A 22,816-nucleotide genomic window follows, 5' to 3' on the forward strand; every position below is an offset into this window, starting at 1 on the left:
TTAGAAAGTATTTGTATAGTGTACCTTTTCTTTTGTTCTCATATCATTTTATGTGATATATGTCTTATGCAAACTTATATTGTGTCTTTAAAAAAACATCTAGTCCAAAAATTTCTGGTTTTTAATGGAAAGAATAAGCCTATTTACATGTCATTTAATTATATTTAAGGATACATTTCTGTTACAAATGTTCTATTCATTGCCTCTGCTGTTTTGATTTATTCCTCTTTTTTGATTAATCCTTATTATTCAGTTTAACCTTTTGTAAATTTTTTGTTTAAACATCTTTGTAGTATTTTTTAGCAGTTAGCTTAGAGATCAAAAATGCTTCCTTGACTTATTACTGCTGACCTTTACTACTTCCTGAGCAAGACAAAAACAGCAGTTTAACTGTTTACACCTACTGGTCCTTTGTTTCATTGTTTTCAAATATTTTCTTTCCATATATGTTTAAAGCCCCACAAAGCATTATTATTATTGCTTTCAGTGGTTTGAAATCTTATATTTACTCACATATTTAGGCATACCTATGCTCTTCATTTTTCCCTGAGCTTTTATGGTTTATTTGGTATCGCTTTTCCTCAAATGGAATAATTTTCTTTAGTATTATTGTACTATGGATTTACTTGTGAGAAAGTCTCATACATTTTGTCTAAAACAATTTATTTTGCCTTCATTAAAAAATACATTTTTACTGGGTATAGAGTTTTAGATTGGCTGTATTTTTACTTCCTGAATTTATTTTTTTTAACTTTTTTTATAGTTATTTTCCAAATACAATTTTTTTCCTACTGTACAGCATGGTGACTCAGTTACACATACATGTATACATCCTTTTTTTTCACATTATCATGCTACATCATAAGTGACTACACAACAGGATCTCATTGCTAATCCATTAAAAAAGCAATAGTTTGCATCTATTAACCTCAAGCTCCCAATCCATCCCACTCCCTCCCCCTCCCCCTTGGCAACCACAAGTCTATTCTCCAAGTCCATGTGTTTCTTTTCTGTGGAAAGGTTCTTTTGTGCTGTATATTAGATTCCAGATATAACTGATATCATATGGTATTTGTCTTTCTCTTTCTGACTTACTTCACTCAGTATGAGTCCCTAGTTCCATCCCTGTTGCTGCAAATGGCATTATGTTGTTCTTTTTTATGGCTGAGAAGTATTCCATTGTGTATATATACCACAATCTTCCTAATCCAATCATCTGAATTGATGGACATTTGGGTTGTTTCCATGTCTTGGCTGTTGTGAATATAGCTGATTGACATGCAGGTGCATATGTCTTTTTCAAGGAAATTCTTGTCTGGATATATGCCCAAGAGTGGGGTTGCTGGGTCATATGGTAGTTTTATGTATAGTTTTCTAAGGTACCACCATACTGTTCTCCATAGTGGTTGTATCAGCTTACATTCCCACCAGGAGCACTGGAGGGTTCCCTTTTCTCTATACCCCCTCCAGCATTCGTTATTTGTGGGCTTACTAAAGATGGCCATTCTGACTGGTGTGAGGTGGTATCTCATGGTAGGCTTTTTTTTTTTTTTGGCTTTTTCTCTTTTCTAGGGCCACTTTCCATGGCATATGGAGGTTTCCAGGCTATGGGTTTAATTGGAGCAATAGATGCTGGCACAGGCCAGAGCCACAGCAATGCAGGATCAGAGCCACATCCGCGACCTACACCACAGCTCATGGCAATGCTGGATCCTTAACCCACTGAGCAAGGCCAGGGATCAAACCCACAGCCTCATGGTACTTAGTCAGATTCATTAACCACTGCACCCCAACAGGAACTCCTCATGTTAGTTTTGATTTGCCTTTCTCTAACAATCAGGGATGTGGAGCATTTTTTCATGTGCTTTTTGGCCACCTGTACATCTTCCTTGGAGAAATGTCTATTCATGTCTTTTGCCCATCTCTCCAGTGGGTTGTTGGCTTTTTTGCTGTTGAGTTGTATAAGTTGTTTGTATATTTTAGAGATTATGCCCTTGTCAGTTTCATCATTTGAAACTATTTTCTCCCATTCTGTAAGTTGTATTTTTGTTTCCTTTTTGGTTTCCTTTGCTGTGCAAAAGCTTGCAGTTTGATTAGGTCCCACTGTTTTATTTTTGTTTTTATTTCTGTTGCTTTGGGAGACTGGCCTGAGAAAACATTTGTCAGGTTGATGTCAGAGAAAGTTTCACCTATGTTCTTTTCCAGGAGTTTGATGGTGTCTTATATTTAAGCCTTTTTTTTTTTTTTTGGTCTTTTTGCCATTTCTTGGGCCGCTTCCATGGCATATGGAGGCTTCCAGGCCAAGGGTCGAATCAGAGCTGTAGCCGCCAGCCTACGCCAGAGCCACAGCAACGTGGGATCTGAGCCGTGTCTGCAACCTACACCACAGCTCATGGCAACACCGGATCATTAACCCACTGAGCAAGGGCAGGGATCGAACCCGCAACCTCATGGTTCCTAGTGGGATGCGTTAACCACTGTGCCACGATGGGAACTCCTGTCTTATATTTAAGCCATTTTGAATTTATTTTCATGCATGGTGTGAGGGTGTGTTTTAGTTTCATTGATGTGCATGCAGCTGTCCAGGTTTTCCAGCAATACTTACTGAAAATACTTTTTCCCATTTTATATTCTTGCATCCTTTGTCAAAGATTAATTGATCATAGGTATCTGGGTTTATTTCTGGGTTCTCTATTCTGTTCCATTGTTCTGTATGTCTGTTTTGGTACCAGTACCACACTGTCTTGATGACTGTGGCTTTGCCTGAAATCTGGAAGAGTTATGCCTCCTGCTTGGTTTTTGTTCCTCAGAATTGTTTTGGCAATTCTGGTTCTTTTGTGGTTCCATATAAATTTTTGTATTATTTGTTTCAGTTTTGTGAAAAACGTCAGGTGTAATTTGATAGGGATTGCATTGAATCTGTAGATTGCTTTGGGTAGTATGGCCATTTTTATAGCATTAATTTTTCCAACCCAGGTACATTGAACATCTTTCCTTTTCTTTACATCTTCATTAATTTCCTTGATTGTTTTATGGTTCTCAGCATATAATTCTTTTTTTTTTGTCTTTTTGTCTTTTTGCCATTTCTTGGGCCGCTCCTGTGGCATATGGAGGTTCCCAGGCTAGGGGTCTAATCGGAACTGTAGCTGCCAGCCTATGCCAGAGCTACAGCAATGCAGGATCCAAGCCGCGTCTGCGATCTACACCACAGCTCACAGCAATGCCGGATCGTTAACCCACTGAGCAAGGGCAGGGACCGAACCCACAACCTCATGGTTCCTAGTCAGATTCGTTAACTACTGTGCCACGATGGGAACTCCCAGCATATAATTCTTTTACCTCCTTGGTCAGGTGTATTCCCAGGTATTTGAGTTTTTGGGGTGCAATTTTAAAAGGTATCGTATTTTTCTATTCCTTTTCTAATATTTCATTGTTAGTATACAGAAATGTGACTGATTTCTGAAATGTTAAATTTTTTTTTGTCTTTTCTAGGGCTGCACCCACAGCATATGGAGTTTCCCAGGCTAAGGATCCAATCAGAGCAGTAGCCACCAGCCTATGCAACAGCCACAGCAATGTGGGATCCGAGCTATATCTGCGACATACACCATAGCTCGTGGCAATTCAGGATTCTTACCCACTGAGCAAGACCAGGGATCAAACCTGCAACCTTTTGGTTCCTAGTTGGATTTGTTAACCCTTGAGCCACAACAGGAACTCCTGAAATGTTAATCTTAATACCCTGCTACTTTGCTGAATTGGTTGATCAGCTCAAGTAGTTTTGGGGTTGAGTCCTTAGGGTTTCCTATATTTAGTATCATGTCATCTGCATACGGTGACAGTTTTACCTCTTCTCTTCCTATTTGGATGCCTTTTATATCCTTTCTTTGTCTGATTGCTGAGGCTAGAACTTCCAGTACTATGTTGAATAACAGTGGTGAGAGTGGGCATCCTTGTCTTGTTCCAGATTTTAGTAGGAAGGCTTTCAGCTTTTATCCATTGAGTATTATATTTGTTGTGGGCTTATCATAAATGGCTTTTATTATTTTAAGGTATGTTCCCTCTATAACCACTTTGGTGAGAGTTTTTGTTATAAATGGATGGTGGACTTTAAGGATGTCATTCATTTATTTTCTGATGCTAATAATGTTTGATCTTAATAATGTCTGCATTTAAAATTTGAGGATGTCATTCGTTTATGTTCTGTTCTTATTCTTTGCTCCTTTAAATGTAGTGTGGTTTATTTCACTTGGCTGATTTTAGATTTTCTCTTTATATCTGCTTTTCACAAGTTTCTTGCTAAATGCTGGGAGCCAAAAAGTGGCTAAGAAGAATAATCCTGTGTGAGGCCTAACTGTAAGCAAAGCTACAGCAGAGGCTGAAGAAACTGAAGTTGCAAAGCAGTTTCGAAGAATCCCCCAGCTGATCCTGTTTAGTAAAAATTTCTGAAATATGATTTCCTCTTCTATTCTTGCGCTTCTTTTCTGTCTGACGCTTATGTGTGTTGTGAGTCATTCTTGGCTCATAATATTGAGAACTTTCTCAAATTCCTGAGTTTCCACCCAAGTACGGGCCATTATTTACTTATTAACCTAAGCCCTTGTTAAATAGGTTGAAAACAATTGAACCATGCTTAAAGAACTTTCCTAAGAATGGGAAGTTTCCCTTCAGAGGAGTAATAGTAAATATTATGCAGAACTGCCATGTAGGCCTGGAGATCTTTGTTGGTCTCTGGTCCGTCCCCATGGAGACAGATTAGGGGGTGGTTTGGCTGTTGCCCATGGCCCAAAAATTGTGGATATAATAAGACAAGACATATTTTTTTCTATAATAAAGGCTACCTGTTGGGACCCAGCAGGTGGAAATTATTATTATAATGGGCAAGATTCTTTTGATATATAGATTTTATAATTAATAAAGATTTTTATAATAGATAAGGTTTATTTAAGACAGTTTATGTTCGCACAACCTGCTAATGGTCTGAGGTAAGCCTGACCTCGAAAGCAAGCCACGTGTGAATACCCCACTCCCCATCAATGGTTATTCATGCCTGCTAGAGGAGCACAATAGGTAGCTTAGGCAAGAATATCTATCACCTTATGCCAAATCATTGTTAAAGTAAAAATTAGATACCTATTATTCTGCTTGCTATTTACTTATTTTCTAAGAATAAAAGTACAGTTTGTACATAATCTTCATTTAAAATCTAAAACTAAAAGAATAGTTTGGAATAATAAATTAACATATATTGTTGTTTGTATAATCATGCATAAAAGTAAAATGTATAAAAGCTGATGCTCTCCTTTCAATAAATGGGTCATCTGCAGCACTTGCTGAGGGAGTTGGTTCCAATTCTTTCCGTGCCTGTTTGTAGCCCCTCCTCCTGTTCCTCGTCTCCTGGCTGCTGGGGCTGGACCCCGGCAGCTAAATTGTACCTATATGAGTGGTTTTCTTTATATTAATTTTGCTTGGGGTTCATTCACCATGTTTCTTATGCTTCTTGACTTTGTGGATTTCTATATTTCATCAGTTTGGAAAACCTTTGGTCATTATATTTTTGAATATTGTTTTTGTTCATTCTCTCCTCCTGGAGCTCCAACTATGTATATGTTAGATGAAATGACTTGATACCCTATGCCTCTTATGCTACTTTGTTCTTTCTATTCCTTTGTTTCTGAGCTTGTAACTTTTCCATGGAACTTCCCTTTAGTTCACTAGTTCTAGTTATTATTTTTTGTACCTACTTTGCTATTAAACTCAAATCTTAATTTCAGATATTATATTTTTCATCTCTACAATATCTGTTTGATTATTTATTTATTTATTTGGCTGAACCTGCAGCATGTGGATGTTCCCAGGCCCATGCCACAGCAGTGACCTGAGCCACAGTGGTGACAACACAGGCTACTTACCCCCTGAACCACCAGGGAACTCCCATTTGATTATTTTTTGATATATCCCAACTTTCTGTTGATATTGTCCATCCTTTTTTCCCAAGAACTTTATTTCTTTTAACTCAATGAATTTTATTACATTTATAGTTGTACGATGATCATCACAACCCAATTTTATAGCATTTCTATCCCAAACCCCCAGCCCATCCCCCAATCCCCCAACCAGTCTCCTTTGGAAACCATGTTTTTCAAAGTCTGTGAGTCAGTATCTTTTCTGCAAAGTTCATCATGTCCTTTTTTTAGATTCCACACGATGTTGTCCATCTTTTTATCCACTTTTTTTTTCTTTTTGGTCTTTTTGCCTTTTCTAGGGCCACATCCATGGCATATGGAGGTTCCCAGGCTAGGGGTAGAATCAGAGCTGTAGCTGCCGGCCTATGCCACAGCCACAGCAATGCGGGATCCGAGCCACATCTGCAACCCACAGCCCAGCTCACAGAAATACCACATCCTTAACCCACTGAGTAAGGCCAGGGATTGAACCCGCAACCTCATGGTTCCTAGTTGGATTCGTTAACCACTGAGCCATGATGGGAACTCCTATCCACTTTTCTAATGTTTTCCTTTATTTCCTTTAACACATTTACAACATCTATAATACTTTTGTTTGGTAACTCCTATATCTATTGGCGGATCTCTTTCTATTGTCTTAGAACATTTTTTTTTTTTTTTACTTTTCACATATCATATAACTTATAACTTTTTAATGTATTCATAATATTGTGAATGGGGTAGCCCTAAAGCTGTGGAGGATATTTTCTCCCAGTGAGGGCCTATTCTTTCCTCTATTAGATAGGTAAGGTATAAAATGTCTCAAAGGTGAAATGAGTTCTGTGTTTGTTGCAGATGTTCTTAGCCCATCACATGGAGACTGTATCTTAAGCACAGCAGTATTGCAGAGGACTTCACTGCATATTTCCAGCTCATGTTTCTAAGGCTCAGAAAATCATCTATGTCAAAAGTAATTGTGTGTCTAAGGCTGGTCTAGGTTTTAGTTCACCATGGCACACTATGTGATCATCAAAGGTCCTTTCCTCTCATAGTCTCACTTCCACAGCAAGCTTGATCGTTAAGCAGTGTTCATTCTGAAGCATACATACTCAGGAAAGATGACTGCTAGCAATGTCATCTCAAACATGCTCTTCCATTTCTGCTATTCCAGTTTATTTAGCCCTCTATACTTTCACAGCTTTCTGAGGTCTTTTAAAACATGACTGTGCTTAAGAGTGAAACAAATATTTTGAAACTTCTCCAACTGAGAAGAGGGTATATATGTCCTTCCCCAACTTTAACTTTGAGAGACCGCCTTACCTTATTTGACCAGTAAAATATAGTGCATATGTCAAGACACCAGTTTCCGGTCTAGAGCTTAAGGCATTGGTAACTTTCTCCTTGTGTCTACAAATATATTGAATATATGAACTGCCACTGAAGAGAGCCAACTAACATGATCTCTTAAGAAAAATAATAAAAACAGCTTTTGTCTTAATCAATTTTCTGTATTATATATCTATTTTATAATATTTTTATTTTATTGATTTCTACTTCTTATTTTCTACCTTCAACTTACTTTGAGTTCATATTGTTTTTATTTTTCTAGCTTCTTAAGGTCAAGGGTTAGATAATTGCTTTCAGACCTTTCTTCTTTTCTAAAGTTTGCGTTTTAAAGCTATACATTTTTCTCTGAGCAATGCTTTAGTTTCGCAAATGTTGATATTATGTGTTTTCATTTTCCATTTCAGTTAAAAAATATTTTCTAATTTTTCTTGTGATTTTTTGGAACCATGGTTTACTTAAAAGTGACTCTTTAGTTTCTAAATATTTTGGGGAGGAATTGTAGATATTCTATTGTTATGCATTTCTAATTCAATTTAGAAATAGTAAAAAAAATCTTAAAAGATATGTTCCCTATCTTTTATATAACATATCCATAAAAGATTAATTTTAATCTTTTAAAATCTATTGAAACGTTTTATGATCTGACACATAATCTACCTTAATGAAAATGCCAGTACACTTGAGGAGAATGTGTATTCATCTATCATTGAATGCAATATTCTGTAACTATCAATTAAGTCCAGTGGTTAACAGTGTTGTTCCAGATTTCTATCTTTTATTAATATTCTGCCTACTTATACTGATTGCTGAAAGAGAAGCATTTGAGACTAACCACAACTGCTGTAGTTTTGCCTATTTATCCTTTCTGTTCTGCCAGTTTTTGCTTCAAGTATTTTGAAGCTCTGTTATTGGGTTCATAGATATTTAGGATTGTTATGTCTTTGATAAATTGATTCTTTTATCATTATGAAATATCTCTCAATATAGCTAGTAATATACCCTGTTCTGAAGTCTATTTCATGTATATTAACGCACCCAATTTTCTTAATGATTAGTGTTGGCATGGCACATCTTTTTCAATCCTTTTACTTATAATATATGTGTTCATTTTTGAAAAGGATTTCTTGTGGACAGTATGTAGTCAGTAGGTCCTGCTTTTTTATCTAGCCTGATGATCTCTGTCTTTAGAGCACTTAGACCATTTACACTCAATATAACTATTTATATGACTGAATTTTATTAATCATTTTGAATTTGAATTAATCTATTTGTTCCAATCTGTTCTTTCCTTTTCTCACTTTTTCTTGCCTATGTGGGGCTGAATATTTTTTAGCATTTCACTTTATCTTCACTTTTAGCTTCTATTTATTTTTTTAGTTTTAATTGCTGTTCTAGTGTTTAAACTTTAGGCCTTTAACTTACTGCAATCTAACTTCTAATACCATGATACCACTTTGCATATAAGTAAGAATTTTACAAATGTCCTCCTTTCTGACTTTTGCGCTATTGACATCACAGCCTTACTACAGTAAGTTTGTCATACTGGAGAAGTTAGGTGGAGATGTTAGTGGTTAGGTGGTTGGTAGCTTTTGAGTGATCCTTATCAAAGTGCCAGAAATGAAAGTAAGGTTGTCTTGGACCCTTCAAACCAGCCCACCCTTCAGCCAAATGCCATCAACTAACCTCAGCTGATGCTACATGAAGAAAAATAACTGCTAGTCCAGCCTAACCTTTTCACTGACCTGCAAATTATGAAGGACAACAAAATGGCTGTTATTCTAAATGGTAAGTTTTTAGGTAATGTGTAACAGAAGTAGATAATCATAAGAGATACTGGCATATGGAAGTGATAGTCTATAATAACAATCTTAAAACACCATGACATTGACTTTGGGACCAGGTGGTGAGCAGAAACAGAAAGGGCCTCGAGAAAACTGTTAATGAAAGCTTGAAGGACTTAGTGAGAATGTTAACAGATGGTAAAATGACAACCCCTCTTATACAGTACCAGAAAATTTGCAACATTATTCCTTATATAAAGTAGAAAAGAGAAAATGTACCCAATAAAGTGGTAGAATTGGCTAAGGAGGTTGTCATGCAGAAGACTTAAGTGTTAGTCTCTTTTAGTCAAGTATGATATGGAAAGCAATGAGAAAGATGGGTTAACAAAAGAACCATTTCATTTTCAAGCAGAATTTAGAGGAGCCAGGCCTTGCTTGTTTCAAAATAATGGAGTTCACATAGTGGCTCAGCAGAAGCAAATCTGACTAATTTAACTCATGTTAGATCCCTGGCTTCACTCAGTGTGTTTGTTAAGGATCTGATGTTGCCATGACCTGTGGTGTAGGTCATAGATGCGGCTTGGATCTTGCATTGCTGTGACTGTGGTGTAGGCCATCAGCTACAGGTCTGATTTGACCCTTAGCCTTGGAAACTCCTCATGCTCTGGATGCAGCCCTACAAAGACAAAAAAAAAAAAAAAACTTTGTATGCTTGGTAGAATTTGCAATTTCATGAAGTCCAGCTTATATGATATTTCTTTTATATATTGCACCTTTGGTATTGTATTTAAAAGCCATTGCTGGAGTTCCTGTAGTGGCTCAGCAGGTACGAACCCTACTAGTATCCATGAAGATGCAGGTTTGATCCTTGGCCTCGCTCAGTGGGTTAAGGATCTGGCATTGTTGTGACTTTTGGTGTAGTTTGCAGATCTGGCTCGGATCCAGTTTCTCATACCCATTCTGTCCAGACAGAAAAGAAAAGATCAAGTCTAGAGCTTTGCCAGAAAAGCATGTTTTCAGAACAAAAATTTTATAAAGTGTAACTATAAAATACTGTGTTGAGACTGAAAAATTATTTAAAGTTGGATCTAGTTCAATTCTAAGAATCTTAACAATGTGACTCTAAGACTCTTCTAGAAAAAAGGTCTCTAGGAATATTTGCCTGTTGGACTCTTGCAAAAAGAAAAACTTGTAAGAATCTTATGGAACTGTTTTATAATGCCTTGACCTACAGTCAAAAATAGAAAAGACCTATCTCAAAACATATGTTCTTATTTCTTCTGCCTAACAGTGAATTATAATTTGTCACACAGGAATCTCACAAAATTTTTAAAAGAATTATGTCAGATTAGACTGAAAGGAGCATAGAAACAACAAAATGAAAAGAGGCTTTCGGACTCTTGAATTTCTACAAGCAGGAAGCAAGGCTGGAATGATTACCTAGTTGTAAACATGAACCATTACCTACAGAAAATGGCTCAGAATTGATAGGGAGAAGCTAGGAGCCATGAATAATCATTGCCAGGGAGTATAAATGACCCTAAAAGAAAATGACAACATGAAAATTTCAAAATTACTATGAACCAGTGAAAGCTATGTGCCTCTTACTTTCTGAATTATGAATAGGAATGTTTACTTCAGTTAGTTTTGCCTGCCTCTCCATTATATGCTCAATGAATAACTTGTCTCTTGAGAATAACTCACCTGAGGAGCTTCTAGCACATCTGGACCCAAGTCAAGTGACAAGATCACAGCCCTTAGGATTGAGGGTAAAGCCATAGTGGGATGAGAATTTTGGAATTCTTGGAAGGGGCTGAATATATTTTGAATATAGAAGGAATGTAAGTCATTTGCAGCCAGAAGGTAAACTGTAGTATATTAAAGATGGTCACAAATTCTCTGATACCTCTTTCAAGGAGAGGCTTGCTTACCTCCCATCTCATTGAAACTGGGAGGGCTCTGGTGCTGTCTTGACAAACACAGTACAGGGGGAGCAATGTGGTGTCAGTTTCCAGTTTTAGGCCTTAAGACACTGGCACCTTCCCCTTCCAAACTCTTGGAACCTTCTCTATAGGAGGCCCAAGCCACAATAGAAGTCTGACTACCCTGAGACTATCATACTAGAAAGGTCATGTGAACCCAGTGTTTTACCTTTGGCCAGACAGCATATATAGGTAGAAAGATTATATTGGATCCTCCAGAGCAAATCATCAACCAAATGAATACCATCTAGTGATCTCAGTCAATGCAACATTGAATAGAAAAATCATACAGCTGAGACCTGCCTGAATTCCCAGCCCACAGAACCATGATCCATGTAGAACAATTATTGTTTTAAACCACTCAGTGTTCAGGAAATTTATTACATAATAACAGATCACTGAAACAATAATTTTTGTAAGTTAAGTTGTTGGAGTTCCTGTCCATGGCTCAGTGGTTAACAAATCTGACTAGAAACCATGAGGTTGTGGGTTTGGTCTCTGGCCTCACTTGGTGGGTTAAGGAATCGGCATTGTTGTGAGCTGTGGTGTAGGTCACAGACGTGGCTTGGAATCCACGTTGCTGTGGCTCTGGTGTAGGCCGGTGGCTACAGCTTGGATTCAACCCCTAGCCTCAGAACCTCCATATGCCACAGGAGCAGCCCTAGAAAAGGCAAAAAGACAAAAAAAAAGTTGTTGCAGGAGCCACAATGTTCTGCCTCTACCCACTGTAACCAAATTGGAATCAGAAGCCTAAACCTAGATCTTATTCAGAAGTAATTTGAAGTTCATTATAAGCTAAATTTTTTTCTTAGAGATAAAATGGCCAGCTTTCTCAGAGATAGTATAAAACAATTATCCAAATATAATAAACTTCAACTAAGTTGTTACAATTAAAAGAAACCATTTTCTCTCCAAAGTAGACAGACAGATGACCAAAAAGCACATGAAAAAGATGCTCAACATTGCTAATTATTAGAGAAATGCAAATAAAAACCACAATGAGGTATCACCTCATCCTGGTCAGAATGGCCATCATCAAGAAATCTACAAACAGTAAATGCTGGAGAGGGTGTGGGTAAAGGGAACCCTCCCACAACTTAATTTGGCACAGCCACTGTGGAAAACAGTATGGAGGTTTTTCAAAAAAATGAAAAATAGAGTTTCCATAGGATCTAACAATCCCACTCCTGGACACATACCCTGACTAAACTATGGTTTGAAAAGATATACATACCTCTATGTTCATCACAGCACTATTTACAATAGCCAAACATGGAAAAAACCTAAATGTCTGTTGACAGAGGAATGGATTAAGATGTGGTATATGTACACAAAGGAATATTACTCAGCCATAAAAAAGAATGAAATAATGTCATCTGCGGCAACATGGATGGACCTAGAGATTATCATACTAAGCAAAATAAGTCAGAGAAAGAAAAATATCATGATATCACTTATATGTGGAATATAATTTAAAAAGTGATACAAATGAACTTATAAAATAGAAACAGTCTCAGGTTTTAAAAAGATGTATGGTTATCAAAGGAGAAATGTGGGGGGAGGAATAAATCAGGAGTTTGGGATTAACAGATGCACTCTACTATATTTGAACGAGATAACAAACAAGAGCCAATGGATAGCACAGGCAACTCTACTCAATATTCTATAATAATCTATATGGGAAAAGAATCTGACTAAATAATGAATATACGTACTGTATAACTGAGTCAATATGCTGTACTCCTGAAATTCACACAACATTTTAAGTCAAGTATACTCCAATGAAAATGAACAATACATTCTTCTTACTAAATAAGTTACTGGACATACATAATCAAGCCAAAAGATACATGTTCAGGCTATCCTTCAGGTCATTTAACAAATACTTATATAAATACTTTCTCATGATTAAATGACTAGAATTATTAACTACAAAATTAAGGCCATTTGTAGTAGCCTAAGGCAGTGAGTTTAAAACAGAATGTAAATAAATACTGGTATATTAAGATAAGTTATTAACTACAAACCAGGTAATAGCTGTTACCAAGGCAATAAAAAATACATACACACACACACAGACACACACACACACATACACACATATAGGTGTATGTCTGTGTGCACATACACTCACATCTTCTTATAAATGGAGGATTGCCTGGTGCCAGTATGTTTACTACAGCATTATAATAGCTAACAACTGGAAACAATTTAAATATTGTTTAATTTATAGTAAAAGAGCTAAAAAGGGAATAGATAAATGAAACTAGATTTTTTTATTTTTAATATTCTGTATTTGCCATATGAATGTTTTACAACAAGCATCTATTAGTTCTGCAAGTTTACAATGAGAAGGACATCATTCCAATTTAGTATCTATGGCCCTATTCTACTGTCTTTTGAGCCAGAATGATCCCTTGGTCCAAGCACTTGAAGAGAAGCCAAAGCTATTTCTCAGGGAGAATCATCACCCATTGGCACATATTTATTCAGGTCACCTCTACTCACAGGTGGTGGATAGCCTATTTATATACTATCATCCTTAGTCTCCCCAACTTTCCTAAGAAGATGCCAATCCTATTCCCAACCTAGCCAGCTATTAAAGCCAATGGCCCTGTATCTAATCTGTAACTGATAATAACTACCCCGAGGCACCTGTCAGGGAGTAAGATGCTAAACTTCCAGTTAGTCAGTCAATCTACAGATCTTGGAAAAACTGATTTCATTTCTTTGCTGCATAGTTCTTCCTTTGGCTCTTTTATATAATAATAGAATGAAACTGGAGACAAAGGGTTGGCTCTAAAATTAAATGCACTCAAGTGTTTGCTTTTAATAATAAATAAATACAGACAAAGGGTCTCAATAAAAATTCTATCCATATTTAGATGTGCTTTATAAAACCAAAACAAGTTGGATTAAAGTAGTTTTTGATATTAATATAATTGCTTTATTATAGAACATTTCAGAAGTTAACAAAAAGCTGCTGCAAAGTTGTATTTATCTACACTGACTATAGCCACCGATATCTCTGTTAAAAAGAACTGTAAATTTGGATCTGTCCCCTTATATGTTAGACTTCAAGTCAAAACATAACTGTGAGAGCTGTTTAAAGTTACCATTGAGATTGGATGGGGCCTTTAGTACCAAGATGTAGTCATGAATGATAACTTTTCAATATATCTTATTCCTGTCTTCCTGTTGAAATTTTAACTGGGTAAGAAATCTGGGAGGACTTCCTCCTGAATTTGATCCTTATGGTAACTAAAGAGCTGCTCTTTGTCCTTGATAAGATGTCCACTTCAGTAAAAAATAAGGAATAAATAAATAAGTCACTGATAGAGCAATCTCCACCATATACATGTGTCTTGTGGTTTCTTCACTGCTTAGAAACACCAACTGTGGGAGTTCAGTGGCTCAGTGGTAAACAAATCTGACTAGGAACCATGAGGTTTCAGGTTCAATCCCTGGACTTGCTCAGTAGGTTGAGGATCCGGCATTGCCATGAGCTGTGGTGTAGGTCACAAATGCAGCTTGGATCCTGCATAGCTGTGGCTCCAGCATAGGCTGGCGGCTACAGCTCTGATTAGACCTCTAGCCTGGGAACCTCCATATGCCATGGGCACAGCCCTAGAAAAGGCAAAAAGACAAAAAAAAAAAAGAAACACCAAGAGTGTAAACTATTACCCATATTTATAAATGTCAAATAGCCTCACTCCTTTATGTCTGAACCCCAACTATTTGTTTAATGCCCGACTCAATCTTCCTTGATGAAATCTCTCATACTCTCTAACTCAAGTATAATGACACTCCCTCCATTAAGCCACCTGATTCTCATTTAGGCCACTCACTTAGCCCATAACCATAGTTATGTACCTTAAGTTGCTGTTTAACTTGGCCAGTGTACAGATCCTGTTTGTTGAGAAGTCTAGGCTTCAGGTGGCAGGACCAAGGCTTCAGACAGCACAATGCTGTGGATGTTAGCCTTCTCTAAGGAGTATCTGTTAAGTATTTGTCCACTGACATACTGTTCAGTGCTTTACGGTGGTCCCAGAAATAGCTCATCTTTTGGAGAAAATATAAGCATTTTTTCCATCATGAGAATAATAAACAGGCTTATTGGTTTCAGGAAATGTTAACAGACTATCTATGATTTAAGTAATTTATGACTATATTTTTCTTGCTGATCAAGCAGTGTTACAATTAGGCCACCAGGTGCAGAACACTTAAGGGTTTGGGTGCAGAATGTTGGGAGGAAATTAACTGTTTATTAACAAAAAACTCTGAACAGGATATATCACTAGAGACCGATAGGAAGAGTGAGAGTAACATTATTAGACATACTTAATCCTGAACATTTGGAACAACTAAGAATCACATTTCCTGCCATGGCTTAGCAGTAACAAACCTGACTTGTATCCATGAGGATGCAGGTTCGATCCCTGGCCTTGCTCAGTGGGTTAAGGATCTGGTGTTGCTGTGATCTGTGGTGTAGGTCACAGATGTGGCTCAGATCTGGTGTTGCTGTGGCTGTTGGACCCCTAGCCTGGGAACTTCCACATGTCACAGGTGAGTTCCAAACCCACCAAAAAATAATCTACAAAAGTAATGCCTTTCTACTTTATTCATTCAAATAAACCAGTACTGAAAGCTTGCTGTGTGACAGGCTATGTTTGGCACTGGGGAAATAAAGGTGAATGAAAAATATCAAAACCAGGAGTTCCTGCTATAGTGCAATGGGGTTGGTGTCTTAGGAGCTCTGGGCTGCAGGTTCAGACCCTGGTTGGGTACAGTGGGTTAGGGATCTAGCATTGCCACACCTTCAGCTTAGATCTTGACTATAGCTCGGATCTGAGCCCTGGCCTTGGAACTCCGAATACTGCAGTGCGGCCAAAAAAGATAATGAAAAAAATTTCAAAACAAGTCCCTTTGCCTTGTTAAGGCAGATCCAAAAAAAACCACCTAAAAATTCCTCTACCGCCTCCATGGAAAACCATATTACATGTGCCTAAAAAATATTTTATCTCCCTGCTTTAAGCCATGCAAACAGGCTACTTTGGTCTAAACACCAGCAAACTTAAATTATTCTAGAAACTCCTTCAGAGAGCTGTGGTTTTGTTCCTGTCCTTCCCTAAACCCTTAGGTTCCCAAGTTGGTAGGGGACAGGCCAGTGTGCTCTAAGCCACATGAGCACACATGCCCAGAGCTGTGCCACAGGAAAGCTTGTTACCTGGATGAGGGCAGTGCTGGTGCAGGTGACCCTGCCCCATCAATTCATCAGCAGCTGCTGACCCATACTCATGCTTTGTAGGAGCAGAACATTTTCCCCTAAAACTTAAGGGGGAAAAGGCAAAAACAGAAAATCTTTTGCCATCCACAAAAATGCATATTTTTCAAGTTGTGGAATTAAAAGCAGCTGCGCTATACTTTAAAAAATCAAATAAAAAGTATAAAATATGTATCTCCCTCTGACCAGCTATGACCTCTTGAACTGAACCAAAGCAGAAATATTGACCCATCAGCACTGCTGCTTAACCTATTGATCAAGTAAGCTAAAAGTAAGTGTTGGCATCAACTATTACCCTTTTCTAGCAGAACCCACTTGTGTGATCTTTACTAGATTCACAGGCTTTCACTTCACTAGAGATGCACTAAACTAAGAGTCTATAGGTTTAAAATTTTGTGCAATTAATTTGACAACAAACTGGGTGGCTAGCTTTTAAATGTCAGTTAGAAAATGAACTAAATATTAGTGCTGCATTCTTGTCTTGAATCAAAGATGTTTTTCCTGAGATTGCAAAGAAATGAGCATTTAGCCTATCTTGTGGATGAAAGAGATTTCTAATCTTTAAAAACAGGAGGTCCACCTCCATGATCACCTGAGACAAGCCTGGCTAGTGCAAGTCAGCAAGGAGGTTATAGGAGCCTGGGAATGTTTAACATCAAGAAAGGAATTACAGCCCAGTAAGTTCAGAGGGAATTACACAGGAAATGTGAACAGTAACCCTTTCAAATCCCTGTCCCCCCTCCCATTGCCTGTGATAAATGGAGTCCGGCTGCCATCCAGCTATGCACATACACAAGCCAACAGTAGAGGGGAAAAGGGGAAAAGCCAGTTTATACACATTCATGGAGCATAGCATAAATTCATAATGATGTGATAAAGCTGTTCTTCTCCAGAAAAAAAAAGCCCCTGAGCCTTTCCAATGGCCCCATATGCACTTTATCACTGTCTCATCCAACCAGAGCCCTAAGTAAAAAATCCTAAGGAAATTTACAGAATTGGGTGGGGGTGGGGGAGGACAGAAGAGTTAGTTGGCAGACTCATTATCATGAGCAAGGAAACATGGCCCCTCTGAAGCTGAACAAACAAACAGGTCTCTGCCCTGGCTTATGTTTAAACATCTTGTTCCTCATCAGTCTGTAGGGAAAACATTCCTTCCACAATAAATAACATGCAATTGAATCAGAAATTCTTCCTCCAACCTTTATCTACTCTGTGCAGAGGGTTCTTCAGTACTCCTAGCCAGAAGCCTAAAGAATTCAACTGAGTGAAGACTTTTTTCTTAAAGAGCTGTTTGCTTATAGTCAAGGCAAGTTAAATTATTTCTCATTGCTAATTATGGAAAAACAAATGTGACTGTGCCTTTCCTGGACCCCTTTAAAGACCCCTAGGTTGGGACCTTAATCCAATTGCTACTTTTGCCACAACTGCCTCTTGGAAAAGGGGAAATGCTAAATTTATATAAACAGGTGAGTTCAAGAGAGATTCATTAAAAAAAACAAAAGACAAACCAACCAACCAAAAAAAAAAAAAAAAACCCATGGTCCTCAGACAGAAAGGGTATGGTGGGGCAGTAAAATAAAATGAAGAGGAGTTCCCATTGTGGCACAGCGGAAATCAATCCAACTAGTAACCATGAGGTTGTGGGTTTGATCCCTAGCCTCATTCAGTCAGTTAAGGATCCATCATTGCTGTGAGCTGTGGTGTAGGCCAGCATCTGTAGCTCAGATTTGACCCCTAGCCTGGGAACCTCCATATGCCATGGGTGCGGCCCTAAAAAGGAAAATACGTACATACATACATACAATGAAGAAAAAGGTGATTTTTACAGGAGGCTAAGTTTAAAATATGGAATCAAACTTCACAGGTTTGAAACAAGAGTTCCCTTTTTCCACTGGTATTACAAGACTAGAGATGTTTCGCTGCAAAGAATGTTTCAAGGAATAAATGAAAGTGGACACAGAGCTCACAAAGCAAACTACCAATAAAAGTCAAAAGAGATAGTGTCTTGGAACTCTCCAGAGAGGGAACTAGAAAACCAAAGTGCTATTTTTTTTTTCAGCATTGTGCTGCCTCTAAAGCATATGAGTCTTGGAGAAACAACCTACATCAGCAGTGACATGTGAGTGACTGGGGTTTCTACTGGAGGCTTCCTAACTGCCTGCAAGTTAAACAATAGCATCTCTTCTCTCTGGTGCTGGCTCACAGGAAGGCAGGAAAGCCCATGAATAATACTCCAACTATCAGGCCAGACTTCTGATTGGGCTTCCAAGCAAAGTGATCTTCCCATCACGTGATTTTCCCATCACAGTGTGGACCAAACAGAAACTCAAGGGCACCGTCTCCTCACCTGGAAATGAGAGCTTTCTTAGAGTGCCTCTTAATCATTCTTAACCCAGGTCTTGGTCCAATAAGTATAAAATCCTCATCCCTCTCCTTGAATGTTATTTTAGATTTCCAAATAATTTAATTATTAGCAACAAAAAGAAAGGAAAGCAAGATAATTTCTGACTGCTTTTTCAAACCATGTTGTACTGCAACAGAATCTTTCTTCCTTCCTTTCTCCTTCCTTCCTTCTTTCTTTTTTGCTTTTTAAGCCCTCAGTTGCAGCGTATGGAAGTTCCCAGGATAGGGGTTGAATCAGAACTGTAGCCACCAGCCTACACCACAGCAACAGTCATGCCAGATCCAAGCCATTTCTGTGACCTACACCACAGCTCACAGCAACACCACTGAGCAAGGCTTGGGATCGAACCCACAACCTCATGGCTCCTAGTCAGATTTGTTTCCACTGAGCCACAAAGGGAACTCCTATTTGGTGGGTCTCTTTACTCAGTGTACTGATTCAAATGCAAATATCTTCTACAAAGGCCCTCATAGTCACACCCAGAAAGGAGGTTCCACCAGCCCTCTGGACCCCCCTGAGCCCAGTCAGACCCACACAGAAAACAACCATTGCATGCATCTTGGGAGCAGGTAACTTGTTCTAGTTTACAAACTCACAAATGGAGCAGAATTTTGGCTCAGGCTCCCCTGTACCTGATACAGATGATACATCTGAATGAGATTTGGGGTTGAGTTGATGCTGAATTGGGCTGGACTTCCAGCAATGTTGGGAGGGGAGGTTGAATGTATTCACATGCATGTGAGAAAGACACGGGAACTCTGGAGGACCAGAGAGCAGATGGTGATGGGTTGAAGTGTGTCCCATCAAAATTCATATTGTTGGATTTCTCACTGCCAGTCCTTCAAAATGTGGCCTTATTTGGAACTACGATTGCTGCAGATGTAATTAATTAAGGGGAGGTGACACTGCTGGAGGGTATGCAAGGGTGCTGGTGTCCTTAAAGATGGGGGGGCACAGAGTGGGCAGTGAAGGAAGAAAATATGAAGTGACACTGAGAGGACAGTCAGCCTACAATCCAAGGAGAGTGGCCTGAAACAGCCCCTGCCCCCACAGTCTTTGGGACAAACCCTCTCTGCCCATGACTTGACCTCAGCCTTCGAGCTTCCAGAGTTGTTGGTCCTTGCCTTTCTGTGGTTTAACCTCCCCCCTTGGTCCATGCTACTTTAAGTCAGCCCCAGCAGACTAAAAGGTTTTGGTATTTTGGAGCAGCAATTTTTCTCTGAGGGTAATAGGGAGCCATAGAAATATTTTGACCATGGGAAAAATGAGGTAATATCTGTATTCTAGAAGTTTCCCCTCACCTCTGCAAGGAGGATGCATTGGAGGGGGAGGGCACAAACCCGGAGGCAGGGAGAAAGTTTAGGACTTGTGACTGGGCTCTAGATGAATGTGGATGGCCCCCTAATAATACTAGTAATTAGTAATAGTTGCAGGACACATTTTTACAACTAAGGCTAGCCAGTCACTTCTGCTGTGCTAGGTGCTTAATGTCGATTATTATATCTCACGCTTGCAACAAGCCAATGAGTCAAGCACTGTTGTTATTTCAAATGTCCAGACTAAGAAACTTGCCCAGGCCACTTGGTAAGCAGTGGGCCCAGGGTCTGCACAGGTCTGTGTGTAATGGCGTGTTGGTAAATGTTTAACAACCAGCCCTGATTTGAAGCATTTGCCAATTTCTGTGGCATAGCTACTCCCACCATGACCCATTCCAAGCTACCCGAGTCATCGACAGATTCACAGAATTGCTGAAAATGTAGCAATCCTTTCTTATGAGCTGGTGCAAGCCAGCTGACTAGAAGAGAGCTGGGAACAGGTGAAGTGAACCTGTGAGGGTTTACTCCCTGGTCAGCTTGGTCTTAATGGGATCCTGTGTAGGCTGCTGAGTTCCAGACGAACTGGGACATTCAAATCTTGGATTCCCCAGTGAGCAGCTGTGTGATCTCAGTCCAGTTGCTGAACATATCTGGGCCTCAGTGTGCTCAGCTCTGAAATTAGCTATTTGCATGCTTCCTTGAGTTCACAACATGAAGCACAGGGACTGGTGCCGAGTAGGTGTGCTCAGAGTTTTGGCTGCTTTTCTTGTTAATATGATTGTATTTTCCAAACCCAGAACAGTGGGAGTCCATTTTCCAGTTTTTCTCCCAATGTCTGCCTGGCCATTGCGCCAGCTTGATGCTGTTGATAGTGGTGGTTTTTAGGACAGCCACAGGTCAGGGTTTCATTGTGTGTGTGCATGCATGCATGCATGCATGCGTGCGTGCATGTGTTTTAATCACAAAATCGCAAATGGTCTGAAGGATCCTAAAATAGTAGATGGAGCCTCTCCCCATGTGAGGCCTGATCGTGCTTGTGCTATTGGAAAAAGATGTCATTGCATAAAGAGTAATAATTAGCAAGCCATCTTCATACCTTTTTCTATATAAAGGCTCTGACAATGACTTTCAGTTGTATGTACGGTGTAAGAGGAAGACTGGCAGCCATCTGGATTTATGTTAATTCCCTTAATTATTTATCCATCTCTGCCTCGATAACCATTTCCCATCTCTCTCTCTGCTTCAATAGTTCTACCTATGGCATTCTGGAAGTGGCATCTGTGGTAAGCAAAGAGCTGCAGGGGGAAATTGACCTGTGGCCACAGCTTTCTGGTTTCATGGTGAAATCGATGCAAGTCATTCTACAGCCCTTTAATTAATGACTTGCTTGCTAATGAGGGCTTTTTTTTCTTAAAGGTTCCTATTTTTTAAATCAGTGAAGTTGCCAGGAAATTACAGTCAATATTTTAACAATTTCCCATTTGTTTCCATTGTGATTCTTAAAAATGCCTACCACCACCAATGCCCCGGAGAAAATTCAAATCAAGAACATGGCAAAGAGAAATAATTCAACCCGAAATAATAATTCAACTCAAAATGATTTCCCAGTGGCTGTTCACCATCCCAGCAGGGCAAAATGCCATGTGTCCTCTGCAAGTGCCCTCACCTGGCACAGACACCTGTGGCCACCAAAACACTCACAGTGTGCCCAGTATCATTCAGGAGTTTTCGTCCTAACACGCTCCCTCTTAAATTCAACATCTAAGATTCAGCATCTGCCTCCTGTCCTCATGGGTGTTGGGTTAAGAATTGTACCATAGCTTCTTCTCTGAGGGCTAATGGCCTATGGGCCAGGTGCCCTGCCAAGCGTGGTCCCAGGCACAGGGGGCTGCAGCCTCTACTGCAGCCAAGTAAGGCAGGTATTTCCACGACCCTACTTGACAAAGGAGACACCCGAGCCTCAGGAGGTTATACACACAGACAGGAGGAGGCAGAACCTGGATCTACAGCCAGGTCCCCAGCCTGCCAGGTCACATTGAACTGCCTCTTGCATGGGGCAGTCACCACTCTGGGCCTCCCAACAGGCATCTGGATGTCCTGGTTCCTGTGGTTGTGGCCTCTGGTCTGCCATGGTCAGCAAACACAGGTCATCAAAGTAAGGAGTGTATGCAGAGGAGGAGTTACCAAGCCCTGAGCCATTGCTTGGGGACCTGAGGGCTCAGAGCCTTGGTGATGGGGCGTGGCCCTTGCCCAGGGGGGCAGAGCTGTAGGGTGCCAGGGGAGCAGGTGGAGGGCGTGACCTCCAGGTGGGCACAGTCGACAGCCCCTGCACATGTGCAGCAGCCGGGGTGGGGAGAAGCAAGATCAGGCCCCGTGCTGGGCCCCACCACCTGAAGCACCCTAATTTTTCCCTCTGGTTCTGGACTCTGTCATTCAGAGGGTGCCCTGAACCCTCCTTTGCCCAAGGCATGGGTCAGCCATGAGTTCCGATGGCCCTGGGGAACCCCCAAAGGTCTCCAGTAAAACAGTGGATCAGGAGAAGCCAAAGGCAAGAGCCTGCAGGGTCAGAGATACACACAGGGTCACTGCAGCCAAGGCAGGGATGGAGGGCCCCTAGGCTGTGCTGGCCAGGCCTCACAGAGCAGGAGTCTCTTGAGATGAGCCCTGAAGGTCAGGTGGGATTCCAACAAGGGAGCTGGCCTTTCAAGGCAGGGGAAATACCTGAACATGTGTCTGGTGCACTGAGGAAGAGTCAGG

The 22,816-nt window shown here is 39.7% G+C and overlaps 1 pseudogene; it reads left to right on the forward strand.

Annotated features, from left to right (window-relative positions):
• LOC125113006 (saccharopine dehydrogenase-like oxidoreductase) overlaps positions 1–21,438 on the forward strand; it is an 86,067-nt pseudogene extending 64,629 nt beyond the window's left edge.
• The last annotated feature ends 1,378 nt before the right edge of the window (positions 21,439–22,816 follow it).

The sequence above is a fragment of the Phacochoerus africanus genome, chromosome 12, assembly GCF_016906955.1.
Source record: "Phacochoerus africanus isolate WHEZ1 chromosome 12, ROS_Pafr_v1, whole genome shotgun sequence".
In the NCBI taxonomy this organism is placed as follows: Eukaryota; Metazoa; Chordata; class Mammalia; order Artiodactyla; family Suidae; genus Phacochoerus; species Phacochoerus africanus.